The following is a 26,830-nucleotide window of genomic DNA, read 5'->3' as shown; positions in this document are numbered from 1 at the left end:
TTATACCAACCAAGAGTTGTTCATCCATGCATTGGGCTTTGAAGCAGGCCTGGGTTCAACCGCTAAAATTGACTACCCTGAAGACAGACTCAATAGTAAATAAAGAAACTGAAAAAGACTGTAAGTAAGCAATCTCGTTTCCCTAGAAGTTTTCAGGGAGAGCAAGAACGTATTGCTGCTGTTCATGCAGTACCTGCCCTTTGATAAACAAAAAGACTCCAGACTCAAGGGCTGCCAATCTGCTACTTTTAGCAGCACCAAAATTCTCTTCAAGAAGCAAAAGAGCTGATGATTTCTAGCTTCATAACTCAATTATCTTTCTTTAGTGTCATATCATAAATGGTGAAATCTGACCTGCAGTGCTGTTACTCCTCCCTGAAGGCACACCAGCATCACTTGTCTGCCCATTCATGCTGCTTTCTGTTTCCTATTCAGTCATAACTTCAATACAACATAAAATTCCAAACTCACCAGCCATAAAGCTGTGAGCGGCAGTTTGCTCAGCATGCCATCTGGAAAAAAGCTTCTTACTGTTCTTCAAGACAGCCCACAGGAACCACCCACTTGCAGTTACTGACTCTGAATTTGATCTATATGGATATCGTCAATCCTTGTTAACATGTTTCTAATAGGAGGTGGAGGAGATGCTTTTTCAAACTCTTCCAGAGAGCACTTTCATTCTCTCTTGAGTGTGGGGACTGAGCCTCATGACTACAGCACATTGCAAACAGACTTGCCCAAAGCCTTTGGGACATGTTTTGATAAAATGTCCCATCAACAGAACATTTCAGCTGGTTCATCACAGCTGAAAACCCTGGTGGAAACACTGGGAAAAGGTTGGCAGTCATATTTCTGAGGTTCCAGAAGTCACCAATCACATGCGAGGAGAGAAAAAGAGAAACCCACTCCATAGATCTCCTGATCTCCTGTACCATTTGCATTTGGGTATTCAGAAAACACATTCAAAACACTAGGAGCTGTTTCAGAAGTAAATTCTAATATGTATTCTTTCATTCTCTCCTGCCTTGTCCCTTGACCTTAGGGAAATAATTTAATTCCTCCTTCATTGGTTTACCCTAAAAATAAAAGAACAATGATTTTCTGTCATACCCACCTTAAGTGACAACATAATTTTTATCTGATTGGTGTTTGCTAAAAGCATTGAAACCTGTCAAGAAAAATGTCAATCCCTGGTAGGATGTGCCAAGGGACACAGAAGAAAAATGCTGAAGTCATAGTAGCTTTCCCTCAGTGGAAAGTTTCTGGCTTTACACAAACAAGTATTTTTCTCTCAGCTTTTACCATCAACTATATGAATCATTTGCATTGGGTTTTTACAGCTAAGCTCTTTAAAAATCTCAACATCTCCTGTGAAAAGTATTTTCATGGGATTTCAAAATGCCCAAGAGCATAGCCTGGTACACTGGTTTCAGATACACCCTATTGCAGTGTGCAGAGATGATGGGAGATAATCGAGAAACACGAGGTAATAAACATATTTTGTGCCAAATGGCAAAAATAGTTTTTAAATTTAATTTGGGTGTTACAACTAAGAGGTGCTCTGGGGTGGGGGAAGGAAGCTTCTTCGTTCTACCACAGCCAATAAGAACATAAAAACAGCTACACTGGTTCACACCTGATATCAATACCCCTCTGCACTACTAGTCATGAGCAAATGCTTGTCAGTCATATATAATATTTCTCTCAAATGTCTCCTGTTGTACTGAATCTTGTTTACTGCATATTCCTCCCACAAAAAGATGAAAACTTATGCTTTTCCGAAATACTTACAGCCAGGTTTCTAGCTGTACCATCTAACCAGCAGCATTTACCAAAACAATACACACACAAAAGAAGAAATACTCTATCTCAAAACGAGTGAATATGACCACCTTCATTGTCACTGTAACAATTTTTAAGCTGAGTTCAATGATTATGTTTTATTACCTTATGTGAAAATATCTATTATTAGTAAAGAAATACTCAATAGTCCTTGGCAGTATAATTTTTCACTACTATGAATAGTGTTATGCTCCAATGAATTTGGATTAGAAAGATCCCATTCCATAAAGACTGAGAATTCAGGTGGGAGCCTTTTCTAAAGCTGTTAATATTCCCTAATTTTCCTCTTCCACTGACCTCTGCCTCCTGTCTTGTGCTTTGTATATGGTATTCCCACAGCACCACTCAACTCCCCAGGCTACTAATCAAAACTGAGTGTATCTTTACACCAGTAGCCCCTGTGAGGGTGCTTCAGTAAACAGGGCTCAGGTTGGTTTTGCTTAGCTGCTAGCGGATGTGCAGTACAGCAGAGTGCTATAGGCTGGATATTCCAGAGAGATCCAGAACATCTCTGGGCATTGATTATATAAATAGGTGGCAGAGATGTAATGGACCCATCTACCATGTTCTCCGCCCTTCTTTTTTCCTCAGTAATTGTGTGAGGTAGCTACATGACACTGTGCACTCACCTTAGGAGTTGATAGCTGACATATTAAACTAATTTCTCAATAAAGAATTCCTTGGAGCCCACTGGTCCCCTCTAAAGTTCAGCTTTGGCTCTAGAGGACACTAAATAATACCTCACCCATGCCACTTAGCAACAATCTCTGTCATTGTTCTTCCAAAGGAATTTAGATCAGAATCATGTTCAGGATGCGAAGATGCTAAAACTTTTGCAACATTGTGCAAAGCGAAAAGAACACAAAGAGTTCCCTATCATTGTTTAATCTGGCTGTAGCATTTCTTAATATGTTTAAAGCTTGTTGTATGTTTTGGGATACACTACAGCGCACACTCCTTTGCACATGAACTGTTTCACTTCAGGTTTCCTCTCAAACAATGATGCTTCCTCACTCAGGCTCTGAGAAACAGTTTTGCACTATTGATTGCAATCATTTAAACGAGCAACGACCTGTCAACACATGCATGGCGAGCTTTTTTTCTCTTTTGTCTTTAAGTATGCTAGATTATTAAAAAAAAAAGTTTACAAAAGAGATCAGGGGAAAATAAAAAAGTTGAATATCAAGGCAAAGCATTTCATATCTGGGGGGACAAAAATAATGCATCTCAACCTCAAGGAAAACAATAACACAATAATGTCTAATTTAACACACAAATCACAAGATGTTAATTACTACTGTCCAGGACATACAGTTTCTGTAACAAACTGTGAATATTTTAATCCCATTCACCCTTTCACTCTTTCCAAATTCCCAAAATTAAAAAAAATAATAATTTTTTTAGGGCAATGGGGACTCTCCAAAACAGGCACAGATATCATCTAGTTGAGATTCAATAAGATTTCAGGTTTTTTAACTTAAGATGCAGCAGTTCCAGATGTCTGAAAATGGGCTGTATTTTATCCTAGGAAGACCTAAGAGGGGCAGCTAATATGCTGCTCTTCCATAGCAGTTCTCCCAGTTACTTCATCTTGGTAAATTGACACACACTCCCAAGTTCTTAATGGTTTGGAATTTCATTGTGGAAAATATGACACAGTGGTGGATACCACCAAATGACAAAATGTGTCACGCTCTAATGTGAGATCTGCGTAACTGTCATGAGATCTGGCCCCCTCCTCTTTGCTATTCATCTGCCCAGTGTGTTCATTGGCTGCTCTGGACCATTCTCTCTCCTCCCATCCCTCTTTTGATCTGGGTAAGTAGATTGAAAACTCTGAAGCATTGGCTTGCTCTCTGCATGTAAACCAGAGCACAGGCAACAGACCTTCAGAGGCAAATGAGAGCTCTCAGTACTGCTGATAAGTAGTACAGATTTAATTACACAGACCAGACACTTATTCTAATCTCAGTTACCCACCTCTGCAGATGCAAAATTACTCAAAAGAAAGTCCCAGGTGTCAGCTTGATAAAGTACAGCAAATACTCTGTCCAACAATTGGTTTGAAAAGGGTTAATTGCCCATGCTGATGCTTCTAGTAGTTTTCTTCCTTACACTAGTGATTTTTTTTCTTGTGAATGAAAAATCTCTCTGATATTATTTTCTTTTTTTTATAACAAGCCAGTTTTGAAGCACCTCAGCACCAAACCCCTGTAAGCAAACTGAAGAGAGAGAATAATCTAAGTTCTGTGTAAAGACAGCCAAATACAGCACTAGCTAGCCCTCACTCTTCTTGAGCTATTACTAAAAATTAGAAAGCATAGCCAAGAAAACAAGCCATGCTACAGGACACTGACTTGCAGCACTACAAGGGTGGAGCATTTTTCTGGCTTATTCTGCTCCTGGCTTTAAACATCTGGTACACAAAGAGATTGTGTATTTTCTCCCTGCTAATTGTGAAGTATCTGCCTGATTGCTTATGACTGACAAGTGTCTGATAACAGGAAATGGTGTCATGGCAGGAGTTCAATGGATTAAGAAGAATGAGACAGGAAAACCAATGATGGAATTCTTCATTTAAGCATTCATGCATACTAATTGAGGAATGTCAGCCTTAAATTTGTTGGAAGTGCTTGGATACAGGAATTTCTAAGCATCAACTATCATTACTATCAGAATTTCTGTCTGATAGTAATAGCAGTTCTGAGACCTAGTCACAAACCAGTTTCTCACTGGGTGAATGAAGCACAGAGAAGCAGCCCAATGAGCCTGTTCCTCAGCTGCCTGAAATCCCTTTTCCACCATGGTAGTGCAGCTGTGCCGTTATTATCAGGGAGTTCCGTGCACAGCAGAGATTCTTTGGAAAAACCTGTGTCAGCTCTGTGGTCTCTGAGTCCCCAGGATTAGGCACTAAGTAGAAAATGCTCCAAGACAAGCTGATGATGAGAACACATGTGGCTGAGATCATCTCATGTTGGTGTTTCTGGGTTTCCAGGGATGGTTTAGCCACTGTGGGGACCAAATCACTTCCAGCAGCCTCAGAGTTGGAGATGTACAATGTGCTCTCCTCTAATACTTACAGTGCTGGTGATTGCAGCAGAGAGATGAACCAGAGGCCAACAATGTGCTTTTTAAGAAGGACAGATAAGGCCCTGAGGGAAAGGTTTGTTTGAAACAGATGTCCTATGGCTGAAGTTTATTGGAAAATGTTTCAATTTCAAGATGAAGAGCAAACAAAGCCATGAAAAGAAGCTGATGAAAGTAACTACTCTGACTTTGAAGCACCCATAATTGAACTGAAAACAGGAAAGTGATATTGATTGAATATCCAAAGTAAAGCAGAGTGGTCCAGTTTCAGACACAGCAGACAGAAGGGCAAAAGTAAACAAGTAGCCTGTAAGGTGGCCATTATTTTAGCAATGAGAATAAGATGTTAAAATGTCAATTCATTTTTTTATAGCCCAAAATATTATTTATATCATAGATAAAAATTTCTAATTTCCAATAAACAGTCCTGAAATTAATATTTTGTACTGAATCCTGCTCAAATTGCTCAAGTATATCATCGTATCGCAGTTGTTAAGCCTGTGCAAATGAATAATGGCAGCAGGAGCTGACCTTTTATTGGCATGACTTTCAAATGGCTGCCTTACTCAAGCATGCCTATAAAACACTCTTGCCACACTATCATGTATTCCATTTACTTCCCTTTTAAGAGAGAGGGGAGAAGGTTATTTTAGAAATACTTTAGAGTAATAAAATCTTTATTACTACAATTTTTTGTATCTCTTATGCCTGTGAAGCCATAAGTTGATTCAGTTATGTCCACAGTTCTGGGAGTGATAGAAAGTCGGTACTTACGGATTTTGTACACCTCTAAATATTACTTTTGCTAGAGTGTCTACTATTGGGGGGTGTGGTGTGCAGTTTTAGGGTCATATAGCTCACAACTTGACACAAATGAAAAAACACATGCTGGGTATATCACAGCCTCACAGTCCCTCTTTCCAATGGGACACAGCAGGTGTTTCTGGTTATGTTGACTTTCGAGGCAACAAATCTAAACAGGGATTGAATTGAAACCGGTTACTGTAAATGAAAGATATGAAAGGTTGAGAAGGAAAATCTGCCAGGAGCAGAGAAGAATATAAACACACACAAATATAGCTTTGGGATCTTTTGAAATCTACATGAGTAACACAGATACTTTTTAAGCATTATTAATATTTAAATACTCAACAGTGTATTTGGAACAGCATCTTCTTGCATTAAATTCCAAACATGCACAGTTGTCCAGTTTATCTATTTACTGTGCAATGAGCCAAATAAATATATCTGCCATTTCAGCTGAAAACTTGCTTTTTATTCATTGAAGCAATACTGTGCATTATTATGGAAGAAGCACCATATTCCTTCTACCACTCCTATCTTCCACTGCTGCTGGCACAGAGACGACCAAAAAAAAAAAAAAAAGCAATATGCTCAGCTATACTAGCCACTATTGTTATGAGAAGAGAGCAAAATCCTATTCTGCTTTGTTCATCAACAAATCTGTCAGCTAAATGTTGATTGAGCTACCTTCTCTGGTAGTGGCACAAGAGAAACAGAGGAATCCTGGTGTAATTTTCTAAGTCTGAGGTAGCAGTGCTGGTAGTTAGAAAAATCACTGTGTAACTGTATAAATGAAACAAATTTGCTTAGGAAGTCACAGAGAGAAAAAATATGGAACCCCACTTTGTCATTTTGACAATTGCTTTCCTTCTATAACTGCACTTTGAAAGAGAAGCCAACATCATTTGCAATAAGATATCTGCTTTCTCAGCTGACACCAGTCTGCTGAATAGCAGAATGACAAATATCTCTGTGGTTATTTAATTATTTAGGGCATAATATGCTATTTTATTTGACAATCTGTTTGCTTTGTGGATAAACTGTAATGCTGAGCAATTTTTCCTTATGAAGGAACAAGATTATCTGCTCATTAAATAGCCTCATTGGCCCAATAGCGTAGTGACACTACAAATAGAAACTATTTCTATGGAAAGAATGGAGCAGAGATGCCTGGAAGTCACAGAAAATACAAGAGACAACTCCTTGCAGTGAGTGAGAGGAAGGAAAGCCTTGGGGACTTGCAGCTGCAGTGTTGCCTGTATGGGCAGAGGAAGTCAGGCTGCCAGGCAGGTACAGAGGTGAAGATCAGCTTTCCCTTTTTGGCTGGTTGTTTTGATTTGGCCTCAAGGGGTAGGGTCAAAAGTGGCAATGCTGTTGCCCTTGTTTCCCCCTGGAAAGTAAGCCAGACCAACAAGTGCACCGACAGACATTCCTTAGCTGCCTCTCAACTTGAGAATCATAGGGCTACCAACATTGAGGCTGTTTATGGTTATGGTGAATCCTCTTATGCCCCTTCTAGGAAACCTGAGTGCTTAATTACCACTCTGAAGTGCCTGTGAACAAATGCCACACAGCATGAGGAATAAACAAGAAGAATTAGAAGTGTGAAAGCTCACATGACTGGAACATTGTTATGGATGACTGTGTACTTTTTAGAAAGGACAGGTAAGGGAGGTAAGGTGGTGGAGTTGCTCTTTATGTGAGACAGACAAAAAAGTTGAGAACTTATTGGCTAGTATGGATGAAACTCTTGTGGGTGTTTATTAAAGGCCACCTGATCAGGAGGAGGAAGTTGATGAGGCTTTCTATAGGCAGCTGGAAATAGCCTTGTGGTCACAAGCCCTTTTTCTCCTGGGGAACTTCAACCACCCTAATATTTGTTGGAGGGACAAAAAGGCTCATTACACACAGTGGATGTTGTCTACCTCGACTTTGGCAAAGCATTTGAGACTGTCTCCCATAAGGTCCTCATAGGCAAGCTCAGGAAATGCAGGTTAGATGAATGGACAATGAGGTGGATGAAGAACTGGATGAATAGCAGAGCTCAGAGGGTTGTGATTAATGGAGCAGAATCCAGTTGGAGGCCTGTTGTCAGTGGTGTTCCCCAGGGATCAATACTGGGTCCAGTCTTATTCAACTTGTTTATCAGTGACCTGGATGAAGGGATAGAGTGTATCCTCAGCAAGTTTGCTGATGATATAAACCAGGGGGGAGTGGCTTATACACCTGAAGGCTGTATGCAGTGGGACCTTAATAGGCTGGAGAGCTGGTCAGAGAGAAACCTGAGGAGGTTCAACAAGGGCAGGTGCAGGGTCATGCACCTGGGGAAGAATAACCCCATGTACCATTTTAGGTTTAGGGCTGACCTACTAGAGAGCAATTCTGCTGAAAAGGACCTGTCTTGGTGGATGACAAGTTGACTATGATCTGGCAGCGTGCCCTTGCAACCAGGAAGGCCAATGGTATCCTGAGGTGCATCAGGAAGAGTGTGGCCAAGGGGTTGAAGAAGGTGATCTTGCACCTCTACTCAGCCCTAGTGAGGCCCCATATGGATTACTGTATTTGGTTCTTGGCTCCTCAGTACAAGAAAGACAAGGAGCTACTGGAGAGGGCCACAAAGATGATGAGCAGTCTGAAGCATCTCTCTTGTGAGGAGAGATTGCAGGAGCTGGGCCTGTTTAGTCTAGAGAAGAGAACACAGAGGGGATCTCCTTAATGCATATAAATATCTCAAAGGTGGGTGCCAAGAGGATGGTGCCAGACTCTTCAGTGCTGTCCAGTGACAGGACAAGGAACAATGGACATAAACTAAAACATAAGAAGTTCCACCTCAACACGAAGAAGAATTTATTTGCATTGCGGGTGGCAGAGCACTGGAACAGGTTGCCCAGGTAGGTCATGGAGTTTCCTTCTCTGGAGACATTCAAAACCTACCTGGATGCATTCCTGTGTAACCTGCTCCAGGTGATCCTGCCTTGGCAGAGGGGTTGGACTAGATGATCTCCAGAGGTGCCTTCCAACCCCAACAATTCTGTGATTTTGTGGTTGACTTCATTGGCTTATAGACCCTGGGTGACAATAATTGAATTATGATAATATACAACAGGAACAAAATCAACAAGCCTTGCTGTGATTTCCAGCTGTACCAGTTGGTGTTTTGATCCAGAATGCCAAAGAGATACAGAAGGTTCATCTTTCCTAACTTGATTCCATCAGAAGAAAATGCTCCAGAGTTTATGAAGTTATATAAGTGAGGACAGCAGGCATGATGCTTTGACATGATGCTTTGATTTTGCTGGGCCTGAATTCTGCACAGTGATAATAACAAGCTCTAAGCTATCAAACAGTGCTTTCCATTTTAATATGGTCAAATAGTTTCACAGAGCTCTGCCATCAACAGCATTTTACAGATGAAAAAGCACAGAGAAGTATATTTCTTGGAGCTGTGTAAGAAACCAGTAACATATCTGAAAGTAATACCTAGCTTTACAATCTCCTAGTCTAACACTCTAAACTAGTATTTTACCCTAGAGAAAAGAACATGAATAAAAAACTTTTTCATAACACCAGCAGCATAGTTTGCATCACCTATATCAGAAAACAATAATGACAGGAGATCATTTTAAAAACTGACTGTTTTGGGCAGCCTAAGATTTTATCTGAACAGTTCTATGCCAAATGGCAAACTGAATATCACAGGAGCTAATGGACATATGAGAGCTAGACCTTGTATCCTGCTTTAGATGAAAGGTCCAGATGAAAGAACCACCTCATCCATTTTCAGTATCTTATAGTGGTCAAAACGTTTAGGGAGGAACAGAGCAAGCATTTATCAATATTTCTCTAGAATATTCTCAGAAGACCCAAGACTTTGTAAACTATGAACTTTCTGAGGCAAAAGATGTGGTTTGTATTTAATAGCCCAGTGGCAAGGAGTGCCACAGCTTACCTGAAAGCTGAAGAAGGAGCTCTATTAGTTTATTCTGAACATGAATACCTGAGTGGCAGTTGATACCTCATAATACATGTATAGGAAGAAACACAAATAATTTCTCAATCGCTCTCTCCATTTCCAGGAAAGAAACTGAGATTTTTCTCATTTTCTAGTCTTCTGTCACCAAGGTCACACCAAGTCCATGCTGACTGCTGTTAGTGCTGGGAGAGGTCCACAGACAGTCCTGTGAAAGGAGGGACTGAGATTCAGTAAAATATCACAGGCCTTGTCCCATATGACTTGTTTGGGAATTTTACTACTTGGATTGGCTGACATGGTGTTTATAAAGCATACACGGTCCATTTGCCTTTTTAATCAAGTATTTTTAGACCTTTAAATTTTTTTAAAGTTAAGATGATGAACGTAATTTCAATAAGTGGCTTTCAAAAAGAGTGTCTGTTGGCCCTACAGGGTCTTTTAAGCCCTTCAGCTATGTTTATGGATGTGATGCTGCAATGTCATTCAGAAACAGTCAAGCTCAGGCTCAAGGACAAGGGTAACATAGTGTTTTGCATAGGCTAATGCACCTGGGTTTATAAGATTATTTGGCCAAATAAAACACTGTGATAGCCCAATTGCATTGTTCCCAGGCCAGAGTTAGTCTCACCATCTTTGTAGGGCATTTCTCTGTACGGAGTGACAAGACCATCCTAAATCCTTTGATGTGTCAGTATGTGTATCACTACCTAACTAAGCTCTTGTCTAGATTAAAAGCAAAACTTGTTTTTCAGGAACACATGGAAGTTTTCCAGGTCTTAGTTTGCCTGTCTGCATTAAATTGCCAAAAAAATATATGTGGCATTCTTTAGTATGGAAGGGATTTCTAAGTATACAATCCCATTGGTCATAATTAGCAATATAATGCCTAATGATCATTAGTCAAAAGAGGTCTTCAGTTGCTTGATTTTCATCCAAAACCTGTTGATTAGTAATCCCCTGTAACTGGGCCATAACACTCTACTGAAGCATTGAAGAGAAACTTGGCCTGAATTTAATCATTTGATTAGCATTCATTCAAGCAAAACATTCCCTTTTGTAGAGAGCAAGCATATTTCTACCTTTTGCTAGCTTTTGACAAGAGGTAGGTGTATTAAGCATAGGAAATTTATACAGTACAGAGTGGTTTTAGACCAAGCACATGGAAAAATACATTTTGCCTTGACAACTGTGACGCTTCCTAGTACATTGGTAAGGTATCACTGAGCTGTCATCAGCTGTGCTCTCTGATGGGAGGGAGATGGTGCACACATAGAAAAGCAAAAAAAAATAAAGGAAGAGAAGAAAAACACTTAAAATATAATTACAGAAATTAATCACAGGAATACTGTTGCTGTCATGTTGCAGTTTTTTGTGATAAGCAAACAGCCAGCAAGGTTAAATTGCATTGTTTCTTCAAGAAAACATGGATCAATGTAACAGCTACTAAGATGTTGATTTTGCGCTTATGTCTTCTCTACTGAAACCTTGGGAACCTCTTGGAGTGCATTGCATCTAATCAAACTGCCTAAATTAGTCAGCAGCAGCCACTCTCAGTAACCACAGATGCACATAAACCCCTGGAAGACAATACACATTTCAGAAACTGGATCAACACACACATATGCACATTGGACAGTGAAATAATTTATGGCGAGAGTAGAGAAAATCCCTTTCAGTTTAAATACACTGAAATGCTACTTTCTGCTTCAGATCACGTTGACAGCTTCTCTTTGATGGGACTGGCTGTGACTTTTGACCCCTGTACACTTTTCTGAATTGTATCAAACAAGATGCATCTCATTTTCTGCTTCCTTCAACAGCTGTATTTTGTGGCCAGTCTTAGAGTACTTTACATTAGTCTCTACACTACCTACTTTTAGCCAACATTTTACACCATACAGCATGATACTACTATTTTTGCCTCCCGGATTATTGCTTTTCAGTCATGCCATATTAATGAATCTTCTCTCTCTGTTGGGAGTATTTGGAGAAATTAAAAGTATAGTTAGAGGCTGGGTGAAAGTTTCCACCTTCTGCCACCCACCCCAGGCTCTCACAACTTTTTGACCAATTCTTGACATCTCTTGGAAACTTCAAATAAATCTCTGAATCCATGAGGCAAGGTTAAAAATGTACCCAGCAACTCAATATGCAAGGAACTACTTCCACTACAGACAGTGGCTACTTATATCTGTAGGAATTTTTGTTTCTTCTACACCTTCCTATCTGATGAGTTAGGAGGGAATTTTTTACTCTTAATTTTCTTCCTCAGTTGATGTCCATAAGGGATCACAGCCTCTGAAGCTTCCCTGCTGGAAGCAGATATGTTGTATTGTCAGTAGATTACGGAACAGGAGTTTTCTTGTTTGGCAGTTCTAAGCCCCTTCTGGCTATGAAAAGTGGTGACAGCAATAACTAGGATGAAAAGGAAGATTAATGGTGTGTATAACACTGTAGAAATAAGAAATAATCATACTTTGCAGGAAGGAGCTTTCCAGAGGAAATGGCTCAGGAGCAGAGCCAGTAACATCTATAACTAGTCATTTAGCCAGTTCATGCAACCACCTGATAAACTTCATGCAGTTCCCTGATTATAGTTATCTTCTGACAAGAATGCCACACAAAGCAGGGAGTTCATGATCAATGTCTGGCAGGCACAGGGCCCATTTTATCAACCAAAACAACTTCTTTTGCAGACCCATATTTATAACTTTGATTAATTTCCATTTATTTTCCACAATTTACACATTATGGATTGAAAGGAACAGGTACAATAAATACCAGTGAAGCATCTGTTAACTCTCTAATCTTCATTAAGTTTCAAATAAGTTCTAACGGACACGAACAGAGAAATTAGTATTTAATTCATATTAACTCTTTCACAAATAAAACCTTTCACAAAGAAATTTTGTGCCTAGGCTAAGATTCAGTTCACTAGGTCTTGTGAATGCTTTTTAGAGTTTTAATGTCCAAAGAGCATCCCGCCTTTTGCTCACAAAAATATACATGTAATATGGAGACAAGAACACTAGAAGGGGAGGTGGGATGGCAAAAGCAATGAAGAAGAAACAATCTCTTCATTGAAAAAAAAATCTCTTCATTGTACCAGTTGCTAACAGGAAAACCACTTTATCATGGGATATAAATGGGATTTGCCATGATGAAGTCTTCTTACAGAAGAGCTTCTAATTTGGTGGACAACAGCACTGTGAGTTACATATCTTTCCCGGTAACCTTCTGTGAAAGAGCACAAGCATCAGAAAGACTCTGTGTGCTTGCCTAGTTTTGAAGAGGTAAATAATGTTCTGGATGCCCGTGTCCAAGTTATGCCTGTGCCAATGAGTTCTTAGGTGCTGTTCAGCAACTGTCCTGACAAAGATTTCTGTGAGTGCTCATGGTGGTTTTCATATTTTCTGATCATTCAACATGGCATTTGGTGATTCTGTTTCTGGAAGTGCTGACACCTTCTGTCTACAACTAAAACCAATGAATCTGTGCCCTCAAACAACAAATTCATATAAACTGTAAGGGGATAAACTGAAAGCAAAATGTTCCAAAAATTAAGAGATGCCTATAACAATTAATTTTCATTGCCATAACTCATGTCTTAAAGGGCAAAAGGAGAGTAATGGAGGATGATAGTGTGAATGTTGCCCCCCTCCCTAGACACCATGAAGCATCTGTAAATTTGATGAGATGCAGCTATTTTCATAAATCAGCAAACCAATCAATCTTCTAAGTGGCCTTGGCTTATTTTTCTTTTCTGATCTTCTGCATCTCCTAGTGGCTATTCAGTGGTCCTTATAAGCCAGCTTGTGGTCCTCAGCACTCTGTGAAGTAGAAATGTGCCCCACCTATGCAGCTATTTATGCACACAACACAGATTAATCACTTTGTTTTTTTCTCCCAGCAAACAGAGTTTGAGCCGATTTTCTGTACAGACCTGAGTCATATCAAGTCCTGGAACCACTTAAAATCAGGACTGTCCTGACTCAATATGGGAAAAATCTCATTATCTAAAAGGGACAACTGTGTGTCCTCAATTCCTGTGAAAACATAGTCCATGGAAGGTGTTGCCTCTATAACTGTAGATAAATTTTGGGTTTGTGCAGGAGATTTCAATTGATGGAAATTGATCAATCCTTTTTTTTCTATAGATGTAAACATCAATAGTAAGGTTTGAAATACACAAGTCTGTGAAACTTTTACTGTTAATTTCAAATATCCCACCAGTTTTCCCCTCAATGATGACTTTGGAAATTTGAAAATGTGAAAATGATTGCTAAAAATGGCCTGACACAGGGTATAACTTTGCACATGAATTTTTGTCAAATATTGCACCTGCGTCCTTTACATTTGCTTACAGCAAATCTTCTTGAAAATTAACTCTCAGTACAACTTTTTTTTTTTCTCTGACTTAAATATTTATCATGTCAGCACATTCTCCTGTTATTCTTGTTTCTGGTCATATCTTTGATTAAATTCCTAGGTTAATTTATAGGAATGGCACAGCAAACCTGGCAGCCATAATCCTTTTAGTAGTTCAATATGTTTATGAGGGTTGAAGAATGTTAAATGTGGCAGTTTAAATGCTAAGCTGAGTAATCAGTTCATTAGGAATTTGCTCAATGTGTTTGCCATCTGCAGCTGGACTCAGATAATTCACCAGACAGTTTAATGTATGAACAAGATAAACTCCTCAAACATTGATTGACAAACCCTGGAATTTTGTTAGCAGAGTTAAGTGCATATTCACACCCACATCCATGGATAACTTATTCACTTTCATCATAGAGGAACAGTAATACAAATGTATGTAGCAGTCAGGTCAGGTATGCACAACTCCACCTCCAACATCCTGATGCAGGACAGCCTCAGTCAGCAAAGCCAGGCTTCAGGGGATCGAGGAGGAATCTGGGGAGCTCCATCACAGCTATGGAAACCTTTCAGTTGATTGCTATGGGGACCATACCACACCTGCGTGATACGCTTGCAGACTGAAATACACATGACTCTATGGTGGCCTGTATTTCTGTCTGGAGGAACTACATTCCCCATTGCAGCAAAATCCTGTTGCCTTCTTGAAGCTATTTCAGCCTTTTGAAATCAAACTTCATTTAGTGCTGTCCCATTCTTCTCTTCTACTCTAGCCTCATGAATACCCATTCCACAGCCTGAATGTGGTTTGTTGTTTTTATTTTTTCCTCCCATACATCTAATTCCTCTCATTGACCCTTATTTCACTCTCCACTGAAAACTTTATCTCTGCTAATGTTAAAAACAACCACAACCATCAATAATTCAACAAAACTCAGAAACAAATTACTCAAATTTCACCCAAGCTCCCATGCTAATATATTTTTTCTGACTGAGTTTATACCTTTAGACATTTCTAACTCCTAAGATGCATGGAATAGAGCAATTTAGGGGGAGTTCAAATCCCTGGTTTTATGTCTGATCTGATGGTCTCCAGATGCACCATACAGCCCCAATATGACAAACACTCTTGCCTAGGCAGCAAGAGGAATTTGCTTAGATCAGTTACAGTGTGAAGAAAATGGCCAGAAAATGCTGAACCACCCCAGACTCCATGGTTTCCTGAGCATCTACGTATTTTTTTCAGTAAAGGAAGGTGTCTCTATCACAGTAATGAATTATAGACTTTTCCTGTCAGTGCCTAAGATGTCTGTGAGGATAAACCTGAAGCAGCACCTCCTCCTCCAGCACTCCATTAGCATTCACTCAATTCCTTCATAGCATCCTATTAAATGCAGAAGCAATTCATGAAGCCCTGAGTATTTCACTGATCAAAAATCTCTTGAGGCTCTGCTTCTGCAACAAAAATTTGTGTAAGGAGAGAAAGGAGGGCAGAGGAGAAACAGCACAGCAAAACCCTGTATCAAGGCTTGGCATGATAAACAAACCTGTGAAGGAAGGGTGTGCTGTGGGGAGAGGGAGGGGTGAAGTGATTATGTGGCAGAGGATAATCTTCTTCCACAAAATGCCTCTGGGACAGAGGAAGCAAGAAAACATGAGAATCCCACCAGTACACACAATGACCCTTCAAAGCACCATGGGGAACCCACTGATGAAGCGCTGTTCTCTAATGCCTCCTGCCAACTCGGTGTTTGCCAAATCCCATTTGCTTCTAATCACTCACAGACAGTTGCTTGGCCTTAATCTGCTCCCTCTTTTTCTGGCACAGAGTTGGAGTTAGGCTGCAGAAGCTTGCTTGGTGCTAGTGTGTGAAAGTAGGACTGTGACTATCTTCATGGTCCACAGAGAAATAAAAATGCTGACTGTCCTGCCTTGGTGGTTGGCTTGGACAAGTCCTGGAGAAGCAGGTGGGTAGCAGGATGGGCATGTGGACCTACCTGATATTATTATAAGGGTTACTCTTATAGGAAGAGTCACCATCATCATCATGGCTAGGCTTCGTGAACGAAGATTTGGAAAGGGCTCTACACACTTAGGATGTGGGACCTGATGGGATTCATCCAAGAATTCTCAAAGAGCTAGCTGATGTCATCACAAAATCTCTCTTGATGATTTTCTAATGGTTGTGGGAATCCAGAGAGATCCCAGCTGACTGGAAGTTGGTTAACATTGCTCCAGTTTTCAGGAAGAGCAAGAAGCAGGACCCCAGAAACTACAGGCCTGTCAGTCTCACTTCAGTGCCTGGAAAAGTTATGGAGAAGATTATTCTAGGAAGTATTGAAAAACACTTGAAAGACAATGCAGTCATTGGTCACAGCCAGCACGGCTTCCTGAGAGGAAAGTCCTGCTTATCAAAACTGATTTCCTTTCATGACAAGGTAACCCACCTAGCTGATCAAGGGAAGCCAGTTGATGTAATCTTTTTGGATTTCAGTAAAGCTTTTGATACTATCTCTCACAGGATCCTTCTGGGCAGAATGTCCAGTGCACAGCTGGATAAACACACCATGTCATGGGTGAGCAATTGGCTCGTGGGTCGAGTACAGAGGATAATGGTGAATGCGATAACATCAGACTGGCCTTTCAGAGGCAATTCCAGTTTTCTGGAAGATCCTTCATGGCACAGCAAGCACAAAGAGAAAAGAGAGTCCTTATAGGTTCTAATGACCCAGACAAAACATCAAGGCAAACCTAATCTGGATCTGAGCAGTGTTTGCCACTCTCTGTAAGACCAGCTGATCATTGCATACACCTTTCTTCAACCCTTAAATTAGGGTAATACTTAAGGACAAAGAATTGCTTTCTGACCCTCCCCTCCATACCTTCAGCAGCAGAAGCAATCAGCTGACACTCTGAAGCACAGCAACTGATTGCATTTTGCATGCATAATGGTGGCTGTTGTTATTATTGGTAAGAACAACAGTTTTACAGTTCAACAAATGTGTCTTAATCATTTTCTGCTTATGTAACACATCATGTACAAGTATTAATGCAATCAAGTGCACTCCAAATACTAACCACAGAAGTATTGCCTGCAGTGTTCTTTTACTTGATAAACTGTTACTGAATCTAAAGGTCTGGATAGAAAATCACTGTGCAGAAACTGGGTGATTTGAGGGAATTGGTCAGGTGTTTAGATGTTTCAGAGGTAAGGTAATCCTCAGTAATTATGGACTTAAGATCTAGTTTAAGAAAAATGAATTTTTCTTTTAAGAAAAAAGAAAATTCCTCCTGTGTCTCTGATCTCTTTTGCCACTGGGCCATCAGGATTACTTGCACTGATTTCTGTCTTGTTATTCTGAATTTAAAATCTTGTAAGAGCAGATGAAGCCTGTATGCAGCAATAATCTTATCTACCCTGGAGAAAAGGAAAAAAAAAAGGGGGGGAAAGCTATGTGTGTACATATAGGGATTTTGCTTCTCATGCTCATAAATTAATTATGCCAGTACCCTCTTTAGCACTGAGGAGAACAGCTACAGACTGTTGTACATCTGTATGCTGAGCTCCCTCATCCTTTCAACAGAGTAGATTCTCCTCAGCTACATACTGAGAGAATCTTGTGACCCCTGCACACCTGAGTGATTGTCTGGGAGAGTGCACAAGCCAAATCCTCTCCAGGGATCTTTCTAGCAATGTGACAGGATGAACAATTAGATCTGGATGCCCAGGAACCTTTTCTTGCACTTTTTAAAATCCTTAACTATAATAATCGAAGCATTGCTGAACCAAATTTGCTTAAGATAAAGTATTTTAAATTAGGGATTGCTAGCAAACTGAAAATAAATGTTACTTTTAAAATAGTACTACTACGAGATGCACTTTCTTTCATCAGTGAACATCATTTCATCTTTCCTTAATGTGAAGGAGGGAGAACAACAAACTCACTCAGATGGGGAGACAAACAGTTCCCAAAAGGCCCCTGATAATTAATTTCTAACTTGGAAGTATCTGGGGGGCTTAACAGTCCTTGCTACAGCATTTTTCATATTTACATATTATTGCAAGATAAACCTTGAAATGATTATATCATTTGCCAAAGGCAAATGTCACCTTGGCTTTTTGATAGAGCATTGGTCAATTTGCACAGTTCAGGTAAAGTGTACAGAAGCATTCCTATTGTCTGGTTCTTCTCCTAACCAGGTTTTGGACTAGAAGAGTTTTGTTTGTCTCTGTTCTTGGTTCTGACTCTTCTCTGTGTGAAATCAAAATGAGGTATTTTTCTGTGAATTGTTTGGTGACTTGGACTAAGAAAATATCATCAATCCATGTGCCATGGACCATTCAGTTGGTTTGTAACCAAGATTTTAGACCCAGAAAACCCACTGAGCATATCCCTACTGCTAATTTAAGCATAATAAAGAACTTTTTAACCTATGAGACTACACAAGGCCATTCTGGTTGGTTTCCTGCCAACAACATGTGAGGCTTGCTCAGGCCCTTTAACTAAATTTTAAGACAATCATTGTCATGGCACTGGTGAGCAAGTTTCTGCAGTCACTGTTTCAAAGGCAGAAAAGAATAAGCTGCCCTTCATTGAACACTACAGCAAACTGAGCAAATGGGAGCAGAGTCAGAACTGAGACCAGCAGGCATGCCTTCTTGTCTTCTCCTTACTCTAACTAATGCTTAATGCTTAATGGCATAGACAACCCCAGGAGTTGAGCCATGCATTTCCCCAGGCTCAGGTAGGTACTGTAAGGAAAGTCCAGACATCCACTGTGCTCTTGACAATTTAGAAAATATTTTGTCTAAATATTATAATGATTATTCCCAAGACTTTAGATTATTTTTCATGGCAGAAAAATGAGCAATTTGATTTCCTTACTGCTGGGATCAAACAGCCAAAGATAAAGATAAAGCCTGTGGCATTATGAGATAAATACATATGAATAAATTGCAGTAGGACAAGGAAGACAAAGAATGTCCTCTTCTCAGTGGCACTCAACACCAGAATGACCTTTCTATGTTAGAGCTTCAAAGTTTGAAGAATTACATTACACTCGTGCCCTCTCAGCTTCTAAGAATATTTTTACCCCTCTACTGGGGGTCTCATGACTTTCTCTATAATGGTAGGTTATTGACAGATATCAGGAACAATAAAAACAAAGGTATCTTGCACTGGGGGATATGAAGCTCCAAGAAGCAGATTATGCGAAAATAAGTCTTTTTTCAGTGTCTTGTGGGAGTCAGGATATGTGTGACTGGCTTTATCTCCTGAGGATGATATAAAGGCTTGGCTTTCACAAGTTTGGGAATCATGAATCTAGATGTTTCTATAGCAGAAAATGCATCACAGAAAATAGCAACATCCACAAAAATACAGAGCAGTCCCTCAACATTTAACCATGCATAGCAACAACACATACCATTATGACAGCCAATAAAGAATAGAGTACCCAGATGAATGGGGTATATTTTTGGATTTGCATATTAAATATATTAACAGTACAGTCCGGACCACAGCCAGGATGTTAAGGGTCACAAAAGGGAATTACTGTGCAGTTGATAATGGCAAGGATGAACAACTCAGTGCATGGGGGATCATATATGCATAGTGTCCTGATCATTACCATTCTGGATCAAAAAAAATAGCATTTGTAAAGAAAAGAGTAGTGTCTTCTGAGTTACCAGCATCTAAATTCTTCTGTTTAACAAATTCTCTTAGACCTGTCTTGGTTACAAAATTTGTATGGGTACAAAAGACAGGTAAAGTAGAATTACATAAGTGACAGTTTATCTGAATGAATCTGAACCTCTTGACTGGAGAGATATTTGCTTTATGAAAGGGAAAATTTACCCTGTGTTGTCTTCAGCTAGCAGAAGGGAAAAGGAAAAAAAAGAGATGCAAGTACAGAAGAACTGTGGGAAGGGAGAAATAGTGGAAGTCACAGTAATTGGATGTAGCTGCTTTACCAAAGTACTGAACAAATGAGCTGGAAAATATCCCGTGTTCAAACATAGTGGTACTTCATTCTCCTGCAGCAGTGGGCAGAGTGAAGGGCCAGAGACATTTTCTCTGCAAAATCCACCATTAAGATATGTGCTGTGTGCTGTGTGGCACCTCACTATTTACTTCAGGTTGTTGATGCCAGCCAAGTGTGTTGGACTGTATGCATTGCTGCAGGTTAAGAATCCCTCCAAGTACTGATCAGGATTTTTCCAGTGACTATGGCAAATCATCTGCACAATATGGGCGTCATTTTCCTCAGATGTGAAAAATTATCATTTATCAAATTGACAGAGTTAAAATTAGTCTGCACAAAACCTTACTCCTTGGACAAATAGTTTTTCTCCTAACTAATCTGTCCAATTTCTCTGAATATTGGATATTTAATTATTCTCTAAGACTGCAATATTTACACGGTATTTTGGAAGAAATTTTAATGATGCCCTCTTATAAGTCTCAACATTGATTTTTTTTCTAAAGAGACATGACTTTTATTAGCCAGAAGAAACTTAATAGTTAATCATGGTACTGGAAGGGATTCTGTGTCCCTACTTTGTGAACTGTATTCACAAGAGGACGTGAAGATGGAAGAGAATTATGCCATCTGAGGTTTTGCCTGACATGGTTTGAAAATAGAGTTCAATTCTGAGATGAAAATCTTGTATGCTGTAAGTTGCTTTATAACCCCAAAATTGCAAAGAAACCAGAATGTTAGGAGTATTTATAGAGTTAAAATTAAAAAAGTCATCATTAGAAATATTGAAACATAAGCAGACTTGATCATCTAGAAATGCTGGTTTTTAAAGATTAATCTGAAATACCTTTTTCCAAATTACCTCAAACTTGATTTTTACAGCATTTATAAAAGAGACAAAACACTAACTGTTGGAAAAACTTCTACAGTTCTCATTTAGCTTGACTCTAAATGAGTGCTGCAGATGACTGAGGTAGCAATTCAATTAGGAATCCAGAAAACATTGGTTTATTACTATAATTGCTCTTATTATGGCTCAACCGAAAAATTTCCAAGATCAAGCTGTCAGAGTGTTAGGGTCCATCCAAACATCTAATACATTCCTCTAAAGAAGCTGCTAATCTAAATAGGCAAAATACTAGGAGGGAAACAGAAATATTAGCCAATATTATTTTGAATGCAAAGAGCATGTAACACTAAGAGGAAGCAAAATGCCAAGGCTACTCAAGAAATCAGTGTCAGAGCCAGGAATTGTTCTGACACCCTGAGAGCGTATTCAGTGCAAAAGCATCCTTGTCCTCTGAAGAGTTATGATATAAAGAAGTTATTCTGTGTGATGAAAAAGGAAAAACAGAGGCTGTGTCTGTATGCCACTCCAGATCCAGGATTAGTTTCTTACAGTAATGAGATGGCTAAGTAATTCCACAGGATTTCACCAAAGTAATCAAGTCCAGACATTCAGCTTTAAGACAGTGATGGAGCCAAAGTCTTTGCTGTTATCAATGCACATAGTTAAACAGCAAGAAAGTAATTTGAAAAGTGCCTTCTGCTAGAGCTGCCACAATTCTTCCTGAAGCATGCCCTGGCTAGAAGTGCATTTGAGACAGTAGGAGTATTAAGATCCTTCCTGGTAAAAAGTTGCCAGTGATGCTGGTGTGTATGTGCCCTTGGAATGCCCAGGCTGTCAGCTGCAGCAGCTGCTGCTTCATTCATTATACATGAGGAGTCACAGGCAGCGTGAAGCACTGAAATTAATCCTGACAGAGTCATGAATAAAATGTAAATATATCTTGAGAAGGAAACGTTTGCAAGGGAATTAAAAATAAAAAAAAAGAAAGAAAGAAAAAGGAAAAAAAGAAAAAAAGAGGAAAAAAGGGGGAAACCGATCAATTGTAGGAATGTAGAAGAATGAAGCCATACAGTCTGCAGGGTGAACACCTGTGTCTTCTTGCCTCATTTCATGCCACCAGGAAGCAGACTCCAGGACTTCTAGCACACAACACAGTGTGGCAGCTGCCTGGGGATATAAACATAGCGTCTCAACGCCCCAACCCACCCCCCCAAAAAAAAAATAAACAAACCCACAACCAACAAAAAACTCTCCAAACCAAATAAACACACACACACACCCCCTCCCCAAAACCAAAAGAAAAAAAACCAAGCCAACAAAAAAACCCAACAAAACCCCATGTGTGACTAGGGAGTTTTAAACCCAAATGAATTGTGGAACTTGCCTTGAGAGAAATAGAATACAGCTTGCTCTGTGGAGGGATTTGGCAGAAAAGGGAAAAGGTAGTATCCACTTGGCTTTTAGCCATGTCTTCCTATTATCTCAGTGCCTAGTTAAAAAGTGCTGCCTGTTTTGTTTGGAGCTTTAAGACAAGTCTGTTTCTGACTGCTACATCTTTCAATAGGCAGTGACTGTATGAGTTCTTCTAGGTTGTCTGCCCAGTAAAGCAGCCAATTAAATCACTTTTGGTAGAACTATGTAATCCAGCTGGGAGGGGGTTAACTCCTGGAGAAGCCCAGACTACACTGACTATCATATGACTGTTCACATTGCCTGGTAGCCATCAAGTTGCTTCACATCACCCTGCCTCAGATTATCTGGTTTTACAATCCATCAAATGATATTAATCTGCTTCACTGGGGGATGACAAAGAATTATATGATTCTGGATTCTTGATAAAACGTTGTTCTCTAGATGCAAAGACTGAATATAACACTGATTTTTCACAGCCTCTTTCATCCCCTGTGGTTTTAAAACTGCAGGTCAAATATTGCTCTCAGCTACACCCAGGCAATTCCAACCAATTTCAGTTGCAGGCAGGACAAAAGGCTGAATATGCAGGGCTCAATCTAACATCACCACAATTTGTGTATGTATATTTGTGGAGGACACACAAAAACCTCTCTCTGACAGCAATAGTACCTACCCAGTGGGGTGCGGGAGAGAGAAATGAAGAATCGTTTTCCCAGTGGAAACTACAGTGAGAATTTTAAGCAGGGAGAATGTAATTACCTGAAATGGAATCGTACATTATACCCATCACACCATTCCACATAAAAATTTAAAGCACGATTTGCAACCGAGAAAGCTGAGGTGAATTTCTGAGTTTCATTAATTTGGTTCCTCCGTTTTAGCACAGTGCTGCTCATGAGAGGCAGATTGACCTGCATGGAGAACCAGAACCACCTTCTCCATGCCCTTACCTGGAGGGAGAAGCTGGGAGGTGTGTTGTACCTTTTTCTGAAAGGACTTCAGCTACAAATCCTCCATTATAATCTTTGTACTGCTTTTACCCAACACTGATATTTTATCTATACATTAATGGATTCATATATGTAACTAAACCACAGTTCCTAACTCCATCTGTTACATGGCACTGGATGCCTCAAAATCACTAAGGCTCTTATCCTTCCAGTGAATCCCTCCTGAGACACAGTGACAATTTTAAAGGCAAGAACTGAGGCTCAGAAAAACTGAGAGAAGAATTCATCTGACTTTAGAAGTCTAAAATGTAGGTGTCTGCACTTAAGCTAGAAAAAAAGGCTTTTCTGTAAGTCATGAGGCAAAAAGAGGTGCTTATAGGGCTGAACTGCTCTAAGTGTCTGTTTTAGGGAGGAGTTGACCATTCCCTGGAAATGCCTGCTTTCTTTCTTTGTCTGTAAGGAAAGGTTACATAATATCCCTGTTATTTAGACCTATGCAGTCTAAAAAGAAATCCACAGTGGAATAGGGAATTGAAACCATGTCTCCTAATTCATATACAAATTTCTTGAGCAGAGAGCCATGATCCTATTCCTGAAACAATTATACCAAAATCTTAAAAAATATAGTCCTGCTAGGAAAATTGCCTTCAGCCCTTTGCAGATGTTGTGTCCCATGAGTGAATGGGTAATTCTACGTCATCTCCCACCACATTTTCAAAGAAACAGTGAGACCTACACTGTGTTGCTGAGCAGAGGAGCATTGTGCCTCCAGTGGTTCAGCAGATGAAGTTTCCATATTAAGAAGATAAAGCTGAATCTCAGAGAATTTCCACCTGACTAAACACAGGAATTGAGCTAGACTGATGAGTGTCTATAGACTTGTGGGTCACTTTACTCGTGCTTATCATTGTATAACAGAGGAATTTATTTTACTTATAATACTTATTTAATTATTAAACAAATAGACAAAATAATAATAACCAAAACCTTGGTACTAGCTGACTGTGGCACCAATGACTAAAGAAGGAAAATTGCCTTCATACAACTTCAGTATGGAGAAGGAAAATATTAGGGGGGGCCTAGTCTTCTAATATGTCCAAGAAAGTAACTGAGAAGACAGCACCCAGCTCTTTATTGAGAAGCAGGATGGAACAACAAAAAAGAAAATTGTCATAAATTAAACCAGGAGAGCTTCAAGTTGGGTATAAGAAGAAACTTGTTCAGAATGAGGACAGCCAGTCAAGCATTGGAGCGGTCTCCATATTTGGAATTTTTCAAGACCTGACTGAATAAAGATCTGGTTAAGCTGGTCCAGCCTCACAGCTGACTCCATTTTGAGCAAGAGGTTGGTCAAAAGACATCCTGAGTTCCAAGTTCCCTTGCAAAACATATTATTCTGTGATTGTATGATAAAGATATTGATTATGGACTGCTCCCCATCGTATAACAAAGCATTCAGAGAGTGAATAAATGTAGTCCTTATTGAAACTTCATGTGGAGTAAATAAATACAGATCTACAACAGTGGCCTTCTCAATCCTTTGTGTGATGTGTGCAGCAGTGGGGAGTAGAAATTCACATTGTATTTTTGCAATTTTGCGGCCTAAAAGTTTGTTCAGCCAGAGTAATGAAAATTAGCTTGAGAAATCTTTGCAGCACATGAGAGGCTAAAGAGGTGGCTGCTGTGATGACGAAGGTAGAGGTTGTGACTTTTGTCCCCAGTGCCCCAAGCTGCAGACAGCACAGTTTATAACAGAGGGATCTGGCCTTAACTTTCCATACAGAAAGCTAGCAGTGTACTTTGCAACAGCTTAATCATGTTTACCAAGTGCTTTCAATAAAAGAATTTTACTTTCTCTCTATGGAACAATGCCCTATCTTGTAGTAAATCCTAAAAAAACCCCACCAAAACATAACAATAATGAATTCCCTAAACATCCAGAATTTTAATCAAAAAAATCACCTAAGGTTTCCTTTGGGCATTTCTAGCTCACAGTTGTCCCTGAAGAAAAGGAAATAATCTATAATTTTTTCTTAAGTGTATCACTCTGGTTTCATGGGAAATTACAGGAATCACCTGGATGAAAAAGCAAAATAAGTTATGTCAGCATTTGATATGGAGATGGATTCCTAAATCACAGAGTCACTGAGCCCGAGTCCATGGGGTCCTTTACTCTTGCCAAGTCCAAACAAGCACAGACCAACCAGTCTTGTACCTGCAAAATAGTTGCAAAAAGCTTTGAATCTGTTGCTCTCTAGAGATGGCTTTGCATTACTACTCCTTCCTGTTTTAATAGTGCTTTTTACATTGAGGCTTAAATCACTTGGTTGGCCAGCAGGTCATCCGCAGCAAATACAGAAGGCCCATTCACACCTCTTGGGGCTTTTTTTTTTGTAACTGCTTTAACTGGAAAAAAGAGTCTACATTGTACTCTTTCTCAAGTTGTGCCTCTTGGCTTTCAAGAGGAGGAAAATTCTTCTAGAAGATAAAACTCTGCAAAGCTGAAGGACAAATCATAAAACCATTGAAATGGAAAATTAGAAAGCAGTATACATAGGCTCTTTGGAGGAAAATAGGTCTTCCTTGCTATAGTGAGCATGAATAAACAATAAAAAATCATGTCAATAAGGAAAATACTTGCTAGAGAAGGTCTTCCCTCTTCAATTACAAAGATTTCATTTGGAGGCAGTAGTGCACAGAGAATTAACCTTGCCAGACTCTTTGTATGTGTTAATATCCTATGGGATATGTTGCTACCATTTTTTCCCCTAAAATAATGGATAATGTATCTTGTCTAATGATAAATATTTGATCCTGACAGATATAGGAGTAGGGAAGACCACATAAAGAAACTTGGAAGACCAGGAACTGTCTTGTCAACTTCTGTTAAAGATGCAAGGTGTCAGCCAAGTTTGAAAACATGTCAGGTCTTCTAAATCATGTTTTTTAGCAGCACCTGAAATTCTTAAATTATTGAACTTTGGATAAGTGATATGCCCATCTTAGAAGAGGCTTGAGAGCTCATACTCAAGCAATGCACAACTGAACCAGATCAGCACAAAAAAAACAAGTTTAACCTCTGATACATTGCTTCAGATTCCCAAATGGTGTAAACTGGCAGAATTACTGTGGAGTTGTGCTTGTTGCACATGAAACAACTACATTTCAGTTTTTGGGAAGAAAAACTAAATTGTAAAATTATTTTTTCTTCCTTTAATTTTGGTTATCAATAATGAATATTTTTCCCATTAAAAAACCTGCATGGAAAAGAAATTATTTCATTGGCCAAAAAGATTATATTTTGAATCTACTTTTTCTAAAAAAAAAAAAAAAAAAAAAAAAAAAAAAAAAAAAAAAAGAGAAAAAAGAAAGAAAATTGAAACATTTTAGAGACAATGAATACTATCAACACAATTTCCACCAAATTACAAACTTTCCTTTCATTCAAATTATTACAGCCACTTAATTTTAATCTGGAATAAGGGAATATTGTGGATACGTATCTCCAAAATAAATGAAAAAACTAGGACTGAGTAAAGTTTCACAAAAAAC

The 26,830-nt window shown here is 39.3% G+C and overlaps 1 protein-coding gene across 3 annotated transcripts in view; it reads right to left on the bottom strand.

Moving 5' to 3' along the window:
* The window catches only part of LRFN2 (leucine rich repeat and fibronectin type III domain containing 2), a 157,549-nt gene that overhangs the window by 69,264 nt on the left and 61,455 nt on the right, over window positions 1-26,830 (bottom strand). For 2 of the 3 annotated variants that reach the window (XM_064648450.1, XM_064648451.1), the window contains one exon: window positions 9,683-9,911. The exons of the other annotated variant lie outside the window; for it this stretch is intronic. The gene's annotated coding sequence lies outside the window, so the exon portion shown is untranslated. The remainder of the gene's footprint in view (window positions 1-9,682; window positions 9,912-26,830) is intronic. 3 annotated transcript variants of the gene reach the window in all.

The sequence above is a fragment of the Pseudopipra pipra genome, chromosome 3 (genome assembly GCF_036250125.1).
Source record: "Pseudopipra pipra isolate bDixPip1 chromosome 3, bDixPip1.hap1, whole genome shotgun sequence".
Taxonomy (NCBI): Eukaryota; Metazoa; Chordata; class Aves; order Passeriformes; family Pipridae; genus Pseudopipra; species Pseudopipra pipra.
This window is presented reverse-complemented; position numbering and strand designations above follow the sequence as displayed.